The 17,573-nt window shown below is 52.5% G+C and overlaps 1 long non-coding RNA gene across 1 annotated transcript; it reads left to right on the forward strand.

Moving 5' to 3' along the window:
* The first annotated feature begins 8,883 nt into the window (after positions 1-8,883).
* Positions 8,884-11,236, forward strand: LOC148110319 (uncharacterized). The gene is made up of 2 exons (XR_015723739.1): positions 8,884-9,167; positions 9,275-11,236. It is a non-coding gene; the product is annotated as an uncharacterized LOC148110319 (long non-coding RNA).
* Positions 11,237-17,573: the final 6,337 nt, after the last annotated feature.

The raw sequence follows: 17,573 nt of genomic DNA on the forward strand, positions 1-17,573 counted from the left end.
GACGACATTCCCATGTCCAATCACCGCAAGACTTACTGAGGGGAGGAGGGGAATGGACGGGGCGTCCGGCCAGCCTGACTCCTGGGGAGGCGGCTCTGTGGACTGAGAGCCGCGGTTCGGATGGTTTGGGGTGGGGGTGGGGGGGCACACTTCTGCGAAGGGCCAGAGCTCAAGGCTTTTTTTGATTTCTTACCAGGACAGGATCAGAGCCTCAGGGCCGCCTGGGGCCTGCTGGTTCAGCCCAGCTTCACCTCCTGCGAGAGGTCAGCGGTCCACCGCCGGGGGTCGCACCTCACTGTTCTCTAGTAGTAATAGTAGTGCTTTATTTCTAATTCTTTAAATGGAGATGTAATTGACGTGTAACAGCATAATATGTGGTACGTGTATCTTTTGGAAAATGGTCACCACAGTGAGTTAACATTCTTTACCATACATGGTCACAGATCTCTTCCAGCCACTTTCAAGGGTACAATACAGTATTGTTAACTACGGTTCCGTGCTGTACGTGGCATCCCCAGGACTTTCATTTATCTTCAAACCGGGAGCTTTATCGTCTAACCTTTTGAGCCCCTGCACCCATCCCCCTCCCTCAGTGTCCCCTCTGTGCTTGGTCACTGGCTGGGAGCAGCGAGGGACGCCTGGACTGGCCTGGCGGGGGTGGGGGGAGAGATGGCTCCAGAGTGCGGCCCGGGGACCCGTGATTAGGCTCCTGTAGTTGGAGGTGTGTGAAACCTCATACTCGCTCTTCGGAACAAACCCCAGCGCCCCCCCACCCCCCGCCGCCCCGAGTGCCCAGGCTTCCCACCACACGGGGATGCCCCAGTGACCCCCACCCTGACTCCACGTCACTGGTCAGATTCCTCAGTTCTAATTTAGGGTTTAATCGAGGTGCCTTTGTTTAAAAAGAACCGATGCTCTCCCTGGGTGGTGTAAGCAGACAGTCGGGCGTAAGGAAGGGAATTCCTTAGAAACCTAGGCCATGAAGCCGTCTCCGTCTGTGTCTTTCTCTGTGTTCTCTTTCTGGGTCTCTCTGTCTCTGCTCTCTTCTGTGTCTTTGTCTGACTCCCTCCGAGCAGACCCGCTCCTGCTTGGCTGCGACCTGCTGCAGGGTGGCTGCCCAGGATGGGGTCGTCAGAGCCAGAGCCCCCCGCCCCCGCCCACGATGTTCCAGGCAGTGCCTGGCATGTGGCAGGCGTCTACACTGGGCCAGATCGGCCAGGCTGTCCAGAGCCGCACCAGTACCTACTCGGCACATGTGGCCTCTCTTTGTCATCCTCGAGGACAGTCTGAGCTGCTCCCCATGACGCGTTCAGCGAGAAAGCACCTCTGCTTCTGGACCCCCAGCACCTTCCTCTTCTCCCTCTGCCTTAGCCGTGGGCAGGGCACTCAGCAGCCCGAGTGCCAAAAAGCATGGGGCTGGGGTTCAGTCCTGGACCTCCTCCCCCCCCCACCCCCCGCCCGGCCACTGGCCTCTCGGCCCAGCGTCTTTCCTGCGGTGATGCCTGAGGCCGGGATGTGCCCTTTCTTTCCTCCTGGGAGGGCCCTGCTTCTGGAAGCAGTGGTCAACCCTGAAACCCTTTAGGCGCCCCGCCCCAGATTACATTAGTCTGATTTGTTTTGTAGCCTCTAAATATTGGCTGGTCCTTCTGTTTCAGAAACTAAAAAAAGAAAAAAAGAAACACATAACACTTTTTTATTAAAAAAAAAAAAAGGCCACGACAAAATATAGGGGGGTCCGGGGCTTCAGTTTAATGTCTCAGAAAACCTCGCACTGAATCGAGGCAGGAGCGTGAGGGTTTCATCAGACATTGAGGGATTTATTTCTCCGTGGTGGGATAAGCATGTGGACAACACGGGAAAGGAGCCGAGAATGCAGTGAAATGAAGCCCCTTCCCTCCCAGCCAGCCGGTCCCCACCCCACAGGCGCTTCTGTCCCTGGTTTCTGGAACATTCTTCCAGAGGTGGACTGAGGTCGTCCTAATGTTTTTTCGGGTGATGTTTATTCATGGCCATGCTTGATTCCTTCTAGGCTCATTTCTGTAAACCCTGGAAGGGTTGTTAAAGAGTGTGTGAGAGGCGCCGGCCCTGAGCTTTGATCTGGCTGCTTAATTGCCTTTACTAATCACGCTGAGATCAAGCGGATAAAAATAGCCTCCAGGGTCGGAGGGTGAGCGAGTCCCCCGTGCGGGGTCGGAGGGCAGCAGGGCTGAGGTCTCATGGACTCTGGCTGGCAGGCCGAGATCGTCGCTCTAATTAAATAAACCAACCTGAACCGCTGGAATTACGCAAACATCACGACAGGAGGGTTTAGACCATTGACTCTGGGAGAAGCGGAAAGAAAGCAGGAAGGCACGCTTCCTGAAAAGATTCCAAATTGTTTTCCTGAGTGCTTGGTTCCCAAGCAAAATGAGAAGCCTCTCTCTGTCTCTGCTGTCTCTGTCTCTGTCTTCCTCCTTCCCTCTCTCTCTCCTCTCTGTGCTCTCTCAAAACTTCTGAATAAAAGGCTCTGTTGCTGAGTATTGGCTAGTGCTACTCCTCGTTTTGGAATGTCCTGGTCACCAATCCCTGGCCTGTAAAACCTGACTGGAGACGCCTCCTCTCCTACAGGAAGGCCTCCAGGATTACTCCCTTCACCTTTGGGTGAGCTCATCGTTTCTGCCAGTGCTTATACGTTAGCCTGGATGTCATTTTGTGCTTATAGATAAATCCCTTTAGAATGCATTTCAGAGGCTTCGTTTGTGTATATTTCAGCTTTGCAAGCAGACTGTGTGTTATATCAGGTCTGAAACGATGGCTCTTGTTTCTGTCCTATTTTCCCATGCTGAGCTCATGTCACCTGACTCATAAGCACTTTCTCCAGTAACCTCGGGATCCAGGTAAATGGTGTCATCATCTCCTAGCCTCCCAGGCTTTGAACCCACAAGCCTTGGAAAGCATCCCAGCCCTTGGGCATGCTGACATTTAATGCCACAGACAGACTTCAGGTCAGCAGCATAACAAGATTTCACACCCCTGAGATCTGCACGGAAGCTTCTCTGCTGAGCAGTTTCAGAGAGAGGAGGGCGGCTATGGGGTCTGACTTTTGGGTGGAGGATGGGGTTGGGGTGCAGCTGCTCTGAAAGCTGCCTGTGATCTCCCAGGACTAGGTGTGGGGGACTCGAGCCAGCCCTGCCACTGGCGGCCTGGGAGCCCCTGGGCAAGCCACCTGACCCGGCCACCCTGGGCCGCCGAGGCTCCTCAGCTGTCAGAAGGGGTTAAAGACACCAGCTTGCTGACCCCGGAGCAGGTCATGGCGGGGAGGGGCTTGGCAAAAGAAACAGCCTTATAGACGCTTAGGGTATCTTCTGGGTTTCAGATTCGTGGCTCCGAGTGAAATACAGGGTACGTTGGGAAAAGAAACCAGATTTAATTCAGTTATCCTGGTTCACCCCCTAGGACCATCCTGTAACTCAGCCCAGCCATCCACGCCCTCACGTGGGACAGCGGGCTCTGGGCCCAGGCGTCTCCTGACAGGCCTTGGTCAGCCACGGGTGGGTGGCCCCGGTATCCCCACTACCCCAGCAGACAAACAGCAGCTGGCAAAGCTGGGTCACCAAGGAGCAGAGAGGGAGGGGCGAGGGTGGTGGGCATCATCAGGGACCTCGGGCATTTTTCCCCTGAGCCGGGGCTCTGAGAGCTTCAGCCACGCGGGCAGAACTGGCCCGTCACATGGGATGAGCACAACAGATAGAAGAAGCCACGGCGGACCCAGGGCACGTGGGCACTCTGACTCGGTTCCACAGCGGTCCTCAGGGCCCGGGTCTTCAGTCCTCCTCAAGTTACCTGTAAGACACCCACTGGGGGGCTCAAAGCATTAGAAATCTCCTCCTGGAGGCTTTGCAGGAGACCGGAGAGGTTCCAGGACTCACTGCTGGCTCCCAGCTATGCTTCCAGCCGTGGCGCTCCGTGGCACTCCGTGGCGCTCCGTGGCGTGGGGCTGCATGGCCCCCTCTGTCTTCTTCACGGGGGCCAGCTCCTCTCTGGCCTAGCTGTTGGGTTGGGGCCCACCCTTCATCCACAGCCATCACTTGATCACATCTGCAAAGAACCTAGTTTCAAATAAGGTCACATTCACAGGTATTGGGGACTTGGGCATAGCTTTTGGGGGGGCAGGATTCCATCCACCACCCTGGGCCCTGGGCCCACAGTCTTAAACACCCAGTGCTTTGGTAGACAGAGGGCGCTGAATCCACTCTTCGGTTCAGGGATGAAAAGACACAGTCCTGCGCTCAAGGGGCTTGTGGTCTTTCTACCCCATGTCCTCGTGACCCCGAGTGTCAGGGGAGGGCATGTCCAGTGTGCACGGAGAGAGGAAGGAGCACGTCCAGGTGCCTGCATCTGTGCCGACTCCTCGAAATTAGAAACAAATGGCAAGTTGGCTTCAGGCTAACACTTGTCATTGAGAACCTACTATGTGCGCGGGGAGTTAAGGGTTTCACCGGCCTCAGTGACTATGTTCAGTCAAGGAACAGAATTCACACAGAAGAGCGTCACAAGCTGCCTTATGCTGTGCTCAGTGGGGGCGAGACCTGTAGAGTGTGTTGTGCACTGAACAAGTAGACTGAAGATAATTCTGGAATGGAATAGCTAGACAAGGTTCTGATAAATCAAAATTTTGCAAAGTAAGTGCATTTTACTACTTCAACTACAGTAGAAATCCTCTTCGCAGTGATTTTTCAGCTGGTTGATTAATTGAAAGAGTCCTGAAAGCAAGGAATGCTTTTTAAAAAAGGTATAGAAATATCTTGAATTTCGGACATACCAATGCACACTTTCACTTTTCTCTTTTTAGTGTGGAGTCATGGCCTTTCCTTGGAGTCGCTGCCGGGAACTGTTGGTCTTTTCTGGTGCAAACCACACCTGGGGTTACAGTCTGGGATTTCTGGGTTGGGTCTCCCTAAAGCAGGATGCATAGGAGGTAATAACTAAAGGGGACATACTCACTGATAAAAGCACTGGGGAACTTTCTGGGGTTCCGGAATGTTCTCTTATCCTTAATGACATGGTAGTTACACAAGCTGTACAAATAAGATTAGCTTCATGGATTTTTTACCTCGACAAGAAAATTTTATAAATAAGATGGATTGAGAACTAAAGACATAATGTAATCTTAGCGTAGAGTTCTACATTTTTATGACTTTCCCTATTTTCTTTTTCTTTTTTTGAAGATTTTTTAAAAAGATTTTATTAATTATTTGAGAGAGAGAGAGTGCACACAAGCTGGGGGAGAGGCAGAGGGCGAAGCAGACTCTCGGCTGAGCAGGGAGCCGGACGAGGGACTCGATCCTAACCCCTGGGTCATGACCTGAGCCGAAGGCAGATGCTTCACGGACTGAGCCTCTTTTTAAAAAAGATTTTTAAAAAATATTTTAGTTATGATTTTCTCTATTTTCTACAAGTGTCCTGTCCACAGCTAATACAATGGCAATTTTTAAAGGCAAACTCGTTATGGAATCTTTCTAAAGTCGTTTGACTCAGTTTTCGGAGAAACAGAACTCCAGGGGCCACAGTTGATGTATTGTTTAATCAAATTGCAGGTTGTGATAAGTTTTAGGAACAAACATGGCCGGGAGGCGTGTCAGGAGCAGGGGAAGGACGCGCCGGCCCCACGGCCTCCAGCTGAACATGATCCTCTGGGGAGGCCTTTTGAGTAGCCGATAATCAGCCCCCAGCCTCTCACTTCTGTAAATCTGCACGTTATTTTATCTTAATCTTACAAAACAGCTTTTGTGGAAGGTGCCAGGCTCCGCTGGCGACCTTGCTGTGTGTGGGCCAAGAACACAGAAGCTGTCCTCCCAGGAAACCATGATGTGGCCTCTGCTGAGTCACCGCATGTTGCCTCAGTTTACTCCCGGTAACTGGGATATGAGCACTGCCCTGCCACAAACAGCTGTAGGGAGCACTCGGTGAGAGCCAGACCTCCCCCAGCAGCACCTGGCCTGCGGGGTGCCCTGGAGAAGCCGTGTTGGTGCCAGGGAAGTCACTGTGCCTGTGTCCAGGAGGGCAGGACGAGCGCCCACCGCAGGAACAGCCTTCACGTCCCCTCCCTGCTGCCACGGCAGCCTCAGTCCGGGGGCCTCTTCCAGGACTGAGCTTCAAGTCCCCGCTGTGGCCAGCCGGGCTGGGAAAGAGCGAGAAGAGAGGGAGACGCAGAGCGAACCCTGGGCTCACTCAGCTCGGAGCGCCCTCTCGATCGGCCCCCCACGCGGGCTTGTTCCCCTGCCGAAGGCTGGTCGGCAGGCCGGCCCGAGGGGGACGCTTTCCCCACACCCCCGCGGTGCTCGCGTTACAGAACGACAGCAGGAGCACGGCTGTGGTGTAGATAGTCGGGGGCTGGATTATGCACCCCCGCCCCACGTTCACACGTGGACGTCCTAGCCCCCAGCGCCCTGCAGGGGACCTTCTTTGGACACGGGATCTCTGCAGGCAAGTAGTCGAGACGAGGCACGGTGGGTTAGGGCGGCCCAGGTCTGGCGCGCTGACATGCAGGTTTGGACACAGACGTCGGCGAGGAGGGAGGTGTCAGGAGGAGCCCGCCCTGCCCCCTCCTGACCTCGGCCTTGCAGACTCCAGACTGGGAGGAAGTAAGATTCTGCTGCTCACCCCCTGGCTGCGGATTTGTTGGGCCGAGCCCTAGCCACGTAGAACACGCGGCACGCACCGCACGCGCGTCGGCCACAGGAGGCCGGACCACCTGCAACTGCAAACCACAGAGCAGGACATCAAAGACTGCTAGTAAAACGCAGGTGCAGCTTGCGAGGAAGCAGACCAGTGAGCATCAGTGACTCATAATTTGGCGTGGGAGACAGCACAGCCCAGCGACTCAGAGCCTGGAGCCTGGCTGCCTGTGGATCCCGGCTCTGCTCCTTCCCAGAGGTGTGACCAAGGGCCAGTACCTTAACCTCTCTGTGCTTCCCCTGTCTATGGGAGTTAGTAAATAACGCTCACCTTATGACATTACATGAGGATCAAGTGAGTTAATATTTGCAAAGGGCTTAGAACAGAGCCTGGGAAATGGAAAGCCCGATGTGTTTGCTGTTCTCTCCTTCACCTGAGAGGCCCGATGTGTTTGCTTTTCTCTCCCTCACCTGGGAGGCCTGTGTGACAGGTGACAAGGAACAGGAGGTGGTGGTTTGTTGTGGGGGAGGGGAGCAGAGCCGCAATCCGGAGCATGCCAGGACCTCTTCACACTCTCAGGAGCTGGGAGGACCCAAAGAGCATTTGTTCCTGTGAATTACGTCTGTTGATATTTGCCACGTTAGAAATCACCAATTAGAAATTTTCTGTATCGGAAAATTGGAAACCAAGAACATTTAACAATATTAATTCATTTAAAAATAATGATGATAAAAATAATTCATTTAAAAATAATGATAAATCCTTTATATTCTGACGGACGTATTTCATGGCAAGCAGCTGTACTTATAGTTCTGTCCATCTCTTCGCTGTCTGGCCGAGCCGAAGATGCTGGGTTTCCTGTCTGCGTCTGTCGTCCTTCTGCTGTTTTGTTTGAAGGAGGTGAAGAAGCTCTTGTTGTCACGCACATGTGGCTGGGCAGGAAGGAGCTTGTGGGGCCCCTGGGAGGTCTCGGGGCTCCAGGGAGGTGCTCGGGACCCTTTCACCCCCACGCCCACCTGCCTGCAAACCTGCGCCCCTGACCAGGTCCCTTGGGCGCCCTGGCGGCAGCAGTGACAGCTTCCTGTGCCCGACCCCCGGTGCGCACCGACCCGAGCCGTGCTGCCTGCAGTGTTGAATCCTGCGTAGACATATGGTGCTCGTGGCTGAAAACCACGTGCTGTGGAGAGCTGACTGTTTCGTCACCCCTAGATGCCGTCCAACGTCTGAGAGCCCCGGGGCTCGCCCCGATCCGTCCTTTGGTGGCCAGGATATCAGTGTCGCATCTCTGTGGGGTCAGAGGCCGTGGAAGCCCCAGGCTTCAGATCCGTGAGTGCAGCACACTCACCCCAGGGCCTCCTGGAGCACCAGCCGGCCTGCTCCAGAGAATCAGAACCCGGAGGAGATCCAGACACGTGTGCACGTGAGGAGTGGGCTCACGTGACTGCAGAGGCTGGCAAGTCCCATGAGCTGCCACGTGCAAGCTGGAGAGCTGGGAGGGCAGTGGGGTCACACCCGTCGAGTGCAGCTGAAGACCCACGTCACAGTTTGAAAACAGGCCCAGGGCAAATACTCCCCCGGCCCTCTCTCCTATCCAGACCTCCCACCCTGGGGAGGGCAATCTGCTTTTCCCAGTGTGCACATTCAGACGCTAATCTCATCTGGAAATACCCTCGCTGAGGACACCCGGAGTGCTGTCAGACCCAACGTCTGGGCACCCGGGACTCAGCCACGTTGACACGTGAACTTGACCGTCATACCTGGTGAAGGTCTGTCCCTTGCCCGCGCCCAGGGCAGAGCGTGCAGAGCCGCTGCGGGCTGGTTAGGCGCCGCACTAAGGAAGGGCTGCTGCCCTGGGAGGCAGGAGAGCCCATCCCAGCCCCACCTCTGTCCTCCGTAAGTGGAGAGGCTTGGCTCAGCTGACCTCCCAACTCTCCCCTCCCACAATGCGACCCCAGAACACCTCCCAGGGTCCGGTTGCAGCTGGTGGCATTGGTGCTGGCCCCCCAGGGTGGTTTGAGGGACCCACAGACTCCTTCAGGCTGAGAGGCATTGCAGGGGCCCTCCTGTCCCCTCTGCAGGGCCCCACCCGTGGAAACCAGAGCCCATATCTCCTTGGTCCCAGTTTTAAGGCCATCTGATTGTTTTTGTAACTCTCTCCAGAAATTTGCTTCCCAGAAGTACTAGCCAAAATCAGTGCGAATATTTTTTTCTGTCCAAATGGAAAAACCATGTTTAGTTTTGCAGATGCTGCCATTTGCCGACCTGAAGCAACAGACCTGCGGCCCCTCCTAACTCCGTGAAGGTGGAGGTAGGGGCAACCTCAGGGCAAGGGACCTGGAAACCACGCAGGGCACCGCGGCCCAAGGAGGAACCAGTGGACCCGGAAGTCCTTGCTGCCCACGAGACCCGTTCTGCTCCCCAGACTGCTGGAGTACAGGCTGGAGTGGAGGAAAGTCTAAGCAGATACCCAAGTCGGTGGAGATACACATCAAGCTTTATTGACTTAAGAGGTAAATATTGATGGAACTTAAATACCAAATCAATATTTAACTCAAGGGACGATGCAGCCTGAAATTGAAGTTGGGATATGTGTGCTCTTCAAGCTCTTTATCTGCAGATTCCGGATGTCTTCATCACAAGTGGTGTGTGAAACGGGAAGATGTGGTGGGACTGGACTTCTAGAGGCGCCAGGACGGAGTGCTGGCAGCAGGCTGCAAATCGCCAAGGGAGACCACCAGCGTGAAGCCGCAGAGTCAGCTGGAAACTGCGGGACCAGCACACAGCAAGCCAGGACACTGATTGCTTACGCTTTCGGCTGAGAGTTCACCTGAGAGAAGGTCGAACCGTAGCAGAAACGCGCCAAGGACGTGCCCGCCAGCCCGGTCCTGTCGGCCACAGCGGGTTGCCCGTGCTGGGCACTGTGGGGCACGCAAAGCGCTGCTCCCGACCTCCGCAGACGTGGCTCTCACGGTGGGGGGTGCGTGGGGGACCGAGACTCTGCGCGTGTCACTCCCCCCCACCCCCAAGGCTAGTGCCGTCAGTGGGACCTCGGCGATGCTGAAGTCTGCTCAGAAAGACAAGCTGCAGAAGGGGTGGAGGTTAAGAAAGGACGCTGGGGGAAAACAGAGCAAAAGTGAGACTCGCAGCCCCATCTGGGACCTCCCCCACCGCGACTGGGGAAAAGGTGGACGTTTGCAGGGCCCCTCGCCTGTCTGCAGTGCCCCTGGGAGTGTATCTGCCAGCCCGCCCCACTCCCACCACATGGGCCAGCTAGCGAGCCTGAGCGCGCGAAGCGGCTCTCAAGGTCACGGGCGGTTTCCAGCTGTAAGGGCAGCACATCGACCACCAGAGCTGGGCATCAGTCCCCTGGGCACCGCCAAAAAATGCTGAGGGCGCCAGCCCCCTGGGTGCAAGCCTCCAGGAGCCATGACAGAGTACATGAGTGACGTGTTTGAGGCCCCTGGTACAGGCTTGCTCAGAGTCGGCGCTCCATGCACTGCGGCTGCTCCGTCGTCCCGGCGGCAGCGGGCTTTCCCCACAGGACCGTGAGGGCTCATTTCTGAATCCTCCACGACTGAACCCCCCCCCCGAGTCCCCTGCCATGCTCTGAGCTCAGCAGACCAATCCTCCAGCACGCAGCCCGGCCTTGGTACCACTCCCCATTCTCCCGTGTCCACGAGGCCTTCCAAAGCCCGGGCTGCCCGCCCGCTGGCCTCGGACTCCTGCCTGGTGTGCGGGCCTCCGCCTCCCGAGAGCCTCCCCTGCCAATTAGCCCAGCCTCCTCAGGCTTTCATTTCCCCTCCATTCTTTAGAAAAGGAGTCTGGGGGCACCTGCGTGGCTCAGTCAGTTGAACGTCTGACTCCTGATCTCAGCTCAGGTCTTGATCTCAGGGTCATGAGTTCAAGTCCCGCGCTGGAGCTTGAGTTCATGCCGAGCATGGAGCCTACTTAAATAAATAAATAAATAAATAAATAAATAAATAAATAAATAAATAAAAATTAAAAAAGTCTGTGTAATAAAGGAATAAATCCCATTGTACAAAAATGCACACACTACGGGTACACATAGGAAGAAATAAGTCCTTCCCCACCTTCTGTCTGCTCCCCTCCTGGAAGTACCCCCAGAAACCATGGCCAATTCTGCGTATGCAGAATTACCACTAAACAAATGATTATTATAGTTTCTTCGACTTTACATGAAAGGGTTGTGTTATACACACTGGTCTACAGCTTGTCTGTTTAATGTGACGAGAGGACACGGGTAAAACAGACCAGCTGGGATCTCGTCGACGGCTGGACGGGGCCTGTGGCTGCAGCTCTCAAGCTCTGTGGTCCCAGGACCCCCGCACACACTCTTAAGAATCGTTGGGGGTGGCGCCTGGGTGGCACAGCGGTTGAGCGTCTGCCTTCGGCTCAGGGCGTGATTCCGGCGTTGCGGGATCGAGCCCCACGTCAGGCTCCTCCGTTGTGAGCCTGCTTCTTCCTCTCCCACTCCCCCTGCTTGTGTTCCCTCTCTCGCTGGCTGTCTCTATCTCTGTCAAATAAATAAATAAAATCTTTAAAAAAAAAAAAAAAAGAATCGTTGGGGACCCCGAAGACTTGTTGTTGTGGATTACATCTGCTGACGCTTCACATAATAGAAACTAGAACTGAGAAATTAAAATTAACTCATTTTAAAAGAAAAATAAACCCATTACATGTTAATATATGTAATATGTTGTAGGAGAAATGACTATTCCAAAACAAAAATTGTTATTAGGAAGACTGGCGTTGTTTTATACGGTCACAGACGGCTGGATTCTCACGTCTGCTTCTGTCTTCTCTCTGTAGCAAGATCCTGGAGCCGCTGGAAACGAGGCAGAAAAGGGCAAATACCGTGTTCCCGTTATGAAAATAGCTTTGAGCTCACAGCTCCCTGAGAGGGCCTCGAAGCCCCCAGGGCCCTGGACCTTACCGTGATGGCTGCTTTCTACAGAAGGATGTCCCGTGTGTTGAGGAAAAGCTTCTGTGTGTGGTATTTGCCTCTCTGGATGAACATTCCTGACTCCTATCTCTGAGCTCCAGCTACGTCCCAGGCACCACGGCACAGGGGGCATTGCTGGTGAGGCCAGGGCCTGTCCCCCAAGCTTCCCTCAGGGGGGCCACACATGAAACAGGCCAACGAAGGGAACAGAGAGCTAATTTTAGGTGGTGATAAATCCTGTGGGGGAGAAATACAAGCAGATAAGCAGAAATTGAGGGCTGTGTGCCCTTATTTTAAACTCAGTGTTCAAGGAAGCCCTGCCTGCTGATGTGAGGTCAGTGGGGAGGAGCCCGGGGCAGAGGGCAGAGCCCAGAGTGGGTGCCTGGGGCAGGAGCAAGCCTGGCCCGCGTGGGGACCGGGGCTGCGTGGGGACCACGTAGCAGAGAGGCGACCAGGGCAAAGCCTCTGGGTTTTACTCCGCGGGAGACAGAGCTGTTTCAGTCAGCTGAGACTGCGTGACCAAATACTACGGACGGGGGTCCCAACCACAGAAATTCTCACATCTTGGGTTAGTTCTGGAGGTGGGAGGTCCTAGGTCAAAGTGCTGGCTGGTTAGGGTCTGTGGGGACGCCTCCCGGCCAGGCGGCCACCTTCCCACCGGCACTCCCCTAACCTGTCGGTGTCCGTGCATGTCGGTGTGCGTGCACGTCAGTGTGCGTGCATGGAGCGGGCTCTCTGCAGTGTCTCCAATGAGGAAGAACTGCCACGGGATCAGCCCCACCTGTCGGCCTCCTGGAACCTTAGCTACTTCCTTGCTCCAAATACAGCCACGCTGGGGATTAGGGCTTCAACAGAGGAATTGTAAGGGGACACGTATATTCGGTCCATAACAGAAGTCAAAGAAGGGTTTCAGGCTGGGACTGATGTCATCTGATTTGCAGGAAGAACTACGCTCCCCTGTTTGTGGGAACCTTCGGGAAGCAGGAGGCCAGCGAGGAAGCTTTAGGTGTAGATGGTGCCAGAGGTGTTGGCCTGCGGCCTGGGAGGTGACAGTGGAGGGAGGGAAGTCAGTGGGTGAGAGGAGTGCTAATGCCTTAGGACCGGGAGCTCCGAAGAGAGAGGCAAGACCGCAGCGGCTCCTGGGTTTGGCCCTGGACGCTGGTCGAAGGGTGACGCTCTCACACGCCGGCTGCAGCATACCTGTTCCTACAGTCTCGGACGGGGGTCCGCTAGGCTTAGTGTGTTGTAGGTCACAGACAGATTTATAGGAAGATTGTAGGACGAGAGAGGGCACATTAAAATAGAAAGCTGTCGCTATGTGGCTATACTGGGCTCCCCAGTGTCCCCTCAAAATTCACCTCCACCCGAGGCCTCTGAACGCGACCTTATTTAGAAATGGGGTTTTTGCAGATGTAACGAAGTTAAAATGAGGTCACACTGGATTAGGGTGGGCCCTAAATCCAATGACTGGTGTTCTTCTAAGGGGAGAGAGACACGGAGAGACGCGGAGAGACGCAGGGAGAACACCACTGCCAGCCACCGGAAGCTGGGCCAGGGAGCGAGGAACCCTTCCCAGAGCCTTCAGTCGGAGCCTGACGTTGCAACATGCTGAGCTTGGACTTCTGGCCTCCAGAATGGGAGACGTTGTGCCGCTGGGTCACAGCAGCCCTACGAAGCTGATAGGCTGTCCTTCCCAAAGCCAGCCCAGTGACCCCCCGGGCTTCCCGCCAGCGCCAGCCAGCAGCACGTGGAAACCTTTACTGAGAGAATTTGCGCTCTTAGCAGGGTTGAGCAGCTTTTCCTGAGCTTATTGGACAAAGACTTCATTACCTTCTTTTGGAAATTGCCTCTTCAGATTTGTCCATTTTTCTTTTGGGGTCATTTATTAATTTGCAGACACTGATTACGTATTTATCCTCACTCCAACATTCTAGTGTATTTTCCTCTATAGGATTTTAACCTTTGCAGTTCGTATTTTGTGTTTAGCTTCAATCGGTCTGGAACGGATTTGGGGGTGTGGTGTGAGGTAGCTGGCTATTTTATTTCCCGAATGGAGAGCCGGCGTCTGCAAGTCTGCCTACCGAACGGCCTATCGTCATCTCGCCGGGCCGCCGGCAGCAGGAGTCAAAGGGCATTCGTGTATTTCATTTTTTGTAGAACAGTTTCCTCTTCTCCATCTTGATCAACTACGTGGAAAACAGCCTAAGACTAGAGTATATCACGTCCTCCTTTCCAGCCTCCCTGTTGCAAGCCCGTTGCTGCCTGAGACAGAAGCGGGACCCTGTACTTTGCCTGGCGAAGGGGGAGGAGTCGTCTTCTGCCAGATGCTTGTAAACACGTTCAGACCCAGGCGGTCCTGGTCCCAGCGAGTGGGAAGCGCCGAGCTGATCTCACTAAAAGGCAGGGCCAACCCCAGACCGAAAGGGTGTGGTGGCTTCTCCGGATGAGGTCCCATGCTCCCCAGGACGGGACAGAGCAGCCCCACTGCCTCTCGGCTTCAGGCTGTGCTCCGGGTCCACCTTTCACAGGAGCTGGGAGACCCACAGGAGTCACAGGACCTCCTGGGGCCTCATTATCTCACGTGCAAACTGGGGACAAAAATAATAATAACGCTAGTGACAGCTACTGGTCTGGGAGTTCTGTAAGAGCCAGTGTGTTAGTGCGTGTGGGGAACACTGAGCCCAGGGCTTGGGGAGCATGTCACCTGTCATGCCTTGTTTTGTGTTTTACATTTTTCTCACTTTTTCTTTGATTAGAAATTAACCAGCCTTTTGGTTTATTCATAAGTTCAGCTGTTACCTATTTCAGGACATTTTTTCTATTTACTGAGTCTTTTTTCTGCTTTACTTGAGTGTCTTACAGGATACTTTCCCCAACTTTTTGAGCAAGATGGTGAATTAATTTAATTTCTTTTTTTATGGTTATAAATATTCACGTTTATGATATGCTTTGTTTGTATTCCACATATTCTATCTAGTATTTTAGTTATTATGATTTCCCAGAAATTCTGTAATTTTGCTTTAATTTCCCTCTGCCTCGAAAATTGATCAATAGGGAATTGTAAAATTTCTAGGCCCGTTTTTGGTTTCGTGATTGTAGCAACCTCTAGTTTTGCTAGCCTATGGTTAGAAAATCTTTTCTATATTATTTCTCCTTTCCGAAATGAATTGAAGTTATTTTGTGATTTATAACTTGGCCAATTTCCATGAATGACGTGAGAGCAGCAGAAACGGGAGATAGTTGGGGAAATGTGATACACCCTTTGCTCCTCTGCGATTCTGTGAAATACTATTGAGAGCAAATATTCTAGCATTTTCTGGTATATTGATTATGTGTATTTAGTAACGTCACCACTATAACATGAGCAGCGGAGGGTAAGGGACCGGTGTGGGTAAGCCTTCTCCAGCACTCTTGAAATGGTCAAGTGCTCACTCTAAATAGACTGCAAGATGTTAGGTGAGTTTATCATAATCCCTAGAAAACTGCTAACAGAATAACGCAAAAAGATATAGCCAAAAAGCCAAGAGATCATTTAAAATGGAATACTAAAAATGTATTCAAATAATCCAAAAGAAAGCAGTCTCAGGGGATCAGGGTAACACAACCAGATCGAACAACCAAAATCTCCTATAAATCATGTGTGTCTGCCTATTTTCCTGTATTTTCTATAATTTCTGCTTTTTGAAAATTTCTTTTATAGTATTTAGTGTACTAATATTTATAACTGTGACGTCTTTGTCATAAACTATAATGCTAAAGGATTCAAAGTGCCTTTGTTTTATCTCATTTAATGTTTTTTGGTTGAGAAAAATACCAGTCTCATATTAAGACTGAGGACTGCCTTTTTTTTTTTTTTTTTGGTATGCCTTTGCTTATACTTTGATTTTTTTAACCTTTTTAAATAACTGTTTTGGGTGGCTCTCTTGAATACAACCACGGAGCTGGGATAGCAGCCAGACTCCAAGATGGCACCCAGCGAATCTCATCTCTCGGTCTTCTGCCCCCTGGGGGGGCTCCTGTCACATCAACCAGAGCTGGTCTGCGTAACCAACAGAGGATGGCAGGGGTGACGGTGTGTGACTCCCAGCTTCTGCCCTGGGCTCTGGATTGCTTGTTCTGGGAAAAGGGAGATGCCACGTCGGTGAGGATACTCGAGTCAAGCTGTGGAGAGGCTCATGTGGAGAGAACCCCCGTGGCCAGCCATGTGAAGGCGCCATCTTGGACATGATTCTCCTGGCCCGGCTGAGCCTTCAGATAAGCCCACAGCCCCTGCCGGTACACTGAGCAGACAAGTCCTCCCCTGAACACCTGATCCACCAAAACTGTGAGACTCAATACATAGTTACTGTTGTTTTCAGCCACTAAATGTGGAGGTGACTTGTTACACACCAGTACATATTTAATGCAATAATCCAATTTGAAAATATTTTTTATTTTGATCGATGAGGTAACTTCTTTTACGTTTGTTGGTATGATGAATGCATTTGATCCTAATCTGTTGTTTTGTGCTGTGATATCTAGATGTATCTATCTATGTATAGATACAGATTATATGAGTATGTCTATACGTACCTCTCTCTCTCGGGGAGATTCCTAATACATATATACTATATATGTGTGTGTGCATGCATCTGTATACATATGTGTGTATCTATATCTGTATATGAAGCAGTTTCCTCAGACACACACATGTACTGAAACCGTCTTATACTATGTGGTCTGTTCCTATAAACTTCTTGAATGTTAATTATTTGAGATTTAGGGAGGTTGTACTTGCTTTCCAGTCGTGTCCTTTGTAACCACCCTTCATATAAGGCTGTGCTTCCCTCTGCCCTTAGGCAGGGTCTGTGGGTTCCCTACTCTGAGCGACAACAAAGTGGCTCCCCTCCTCCTCCTTCTCCTCCTTCTGCTCTTTCTTTCCTTTCTGCTCCTCCTCACCCCAGCATTAATAAAAAATTACCTTTCGTAGTACTTGCTCCTTGTGAGTTATCGTAGCTGCGTCTGTGCTTCCTCAATTGATCCATCAGCTCAAATGTTCTCTCTTGCCTTCCAGCGATTCTGATGAAGAATTAAAGTTATTTTATGTCCACGTTAGTTGATGTTCCTTCCTCTCTTTGACGGTTGGTGGCCCTACGGCTCCTGCATTGTTGAAGCAGAAGGTAATTACATTCTATTCTTTCACCAACACCCCTACTTCTGGCCAATGTGCGCAAACGTACTTGTGGGGGACCCTCTGCCCAAATTTTCTCAGTTACCTCGTGGTCGATTATAGCTCATCCTCTAGCAGATTCCCCAAGAATCATGTGAAACATATTCCCTGAAGCTCTTCACATTCAAACGATCTGTTTCCTGGACACATAAAACCCGTCGCCCCACCATACTCTGCTAGTGAAGCGACGAAGCCTGATTCCTTTTCTCTATCTTGTCCGGATGCCTAAGGGATCTTCCCCCATATCTGAACTCCACGGGACTCATAGTCCACACCGGCGGGACTGGGCCCTGCGAGAGCTCCCTCAACTGTCCTCCACTGCCCCCCTGGGGCTCTGGCAGAGCTAGAAGATTGTGGGATTTGGAATAAAACACCCAGTTTCCAAATCCACCTCTTTGTAATCCTAGAATGTGGCTTCTCAGAGCCGCATCTAGAAAATGGGTTTAATAGTATCCCTGGCACCCCTCTCCCATAGACTGGAGCCTGGTCAGAGCAGCTACCGGATGCGGAAACGTGCCACAAAGGGCCAGGCCATAGTCGGTAGGCGAAGCTGCGTGCGCTCGGCCACGTCTGCGATTCTCACCTGTCTTCCCACTAACTGGAGCGTTTCATGAGTGAGAAGGAGGCAGGAAGTCTGCCCTGCGAGCTTTGTCAAGGCAGGCTAAGGTGCTCTGCCCCCAAATCAGAACTTCACATTTGTCCCTGTAAATTCCCACCTTGTTGGTCTCAGTCTGACTTTAGGAT

This window comes from Ursus americanus, chromosome 3 (assembly GCF_024610735.1).
Source record: "Ursus americanus isolate L20-20 chromosome 3, mUrsAme1.1.p, whole genome shotgun sequence".
Lineage (NCBI taxonomy): Eukaryota > Metazoa > Chordata > Mammalia > Carnivora > Ursidae > Ursus > Ursus americanus.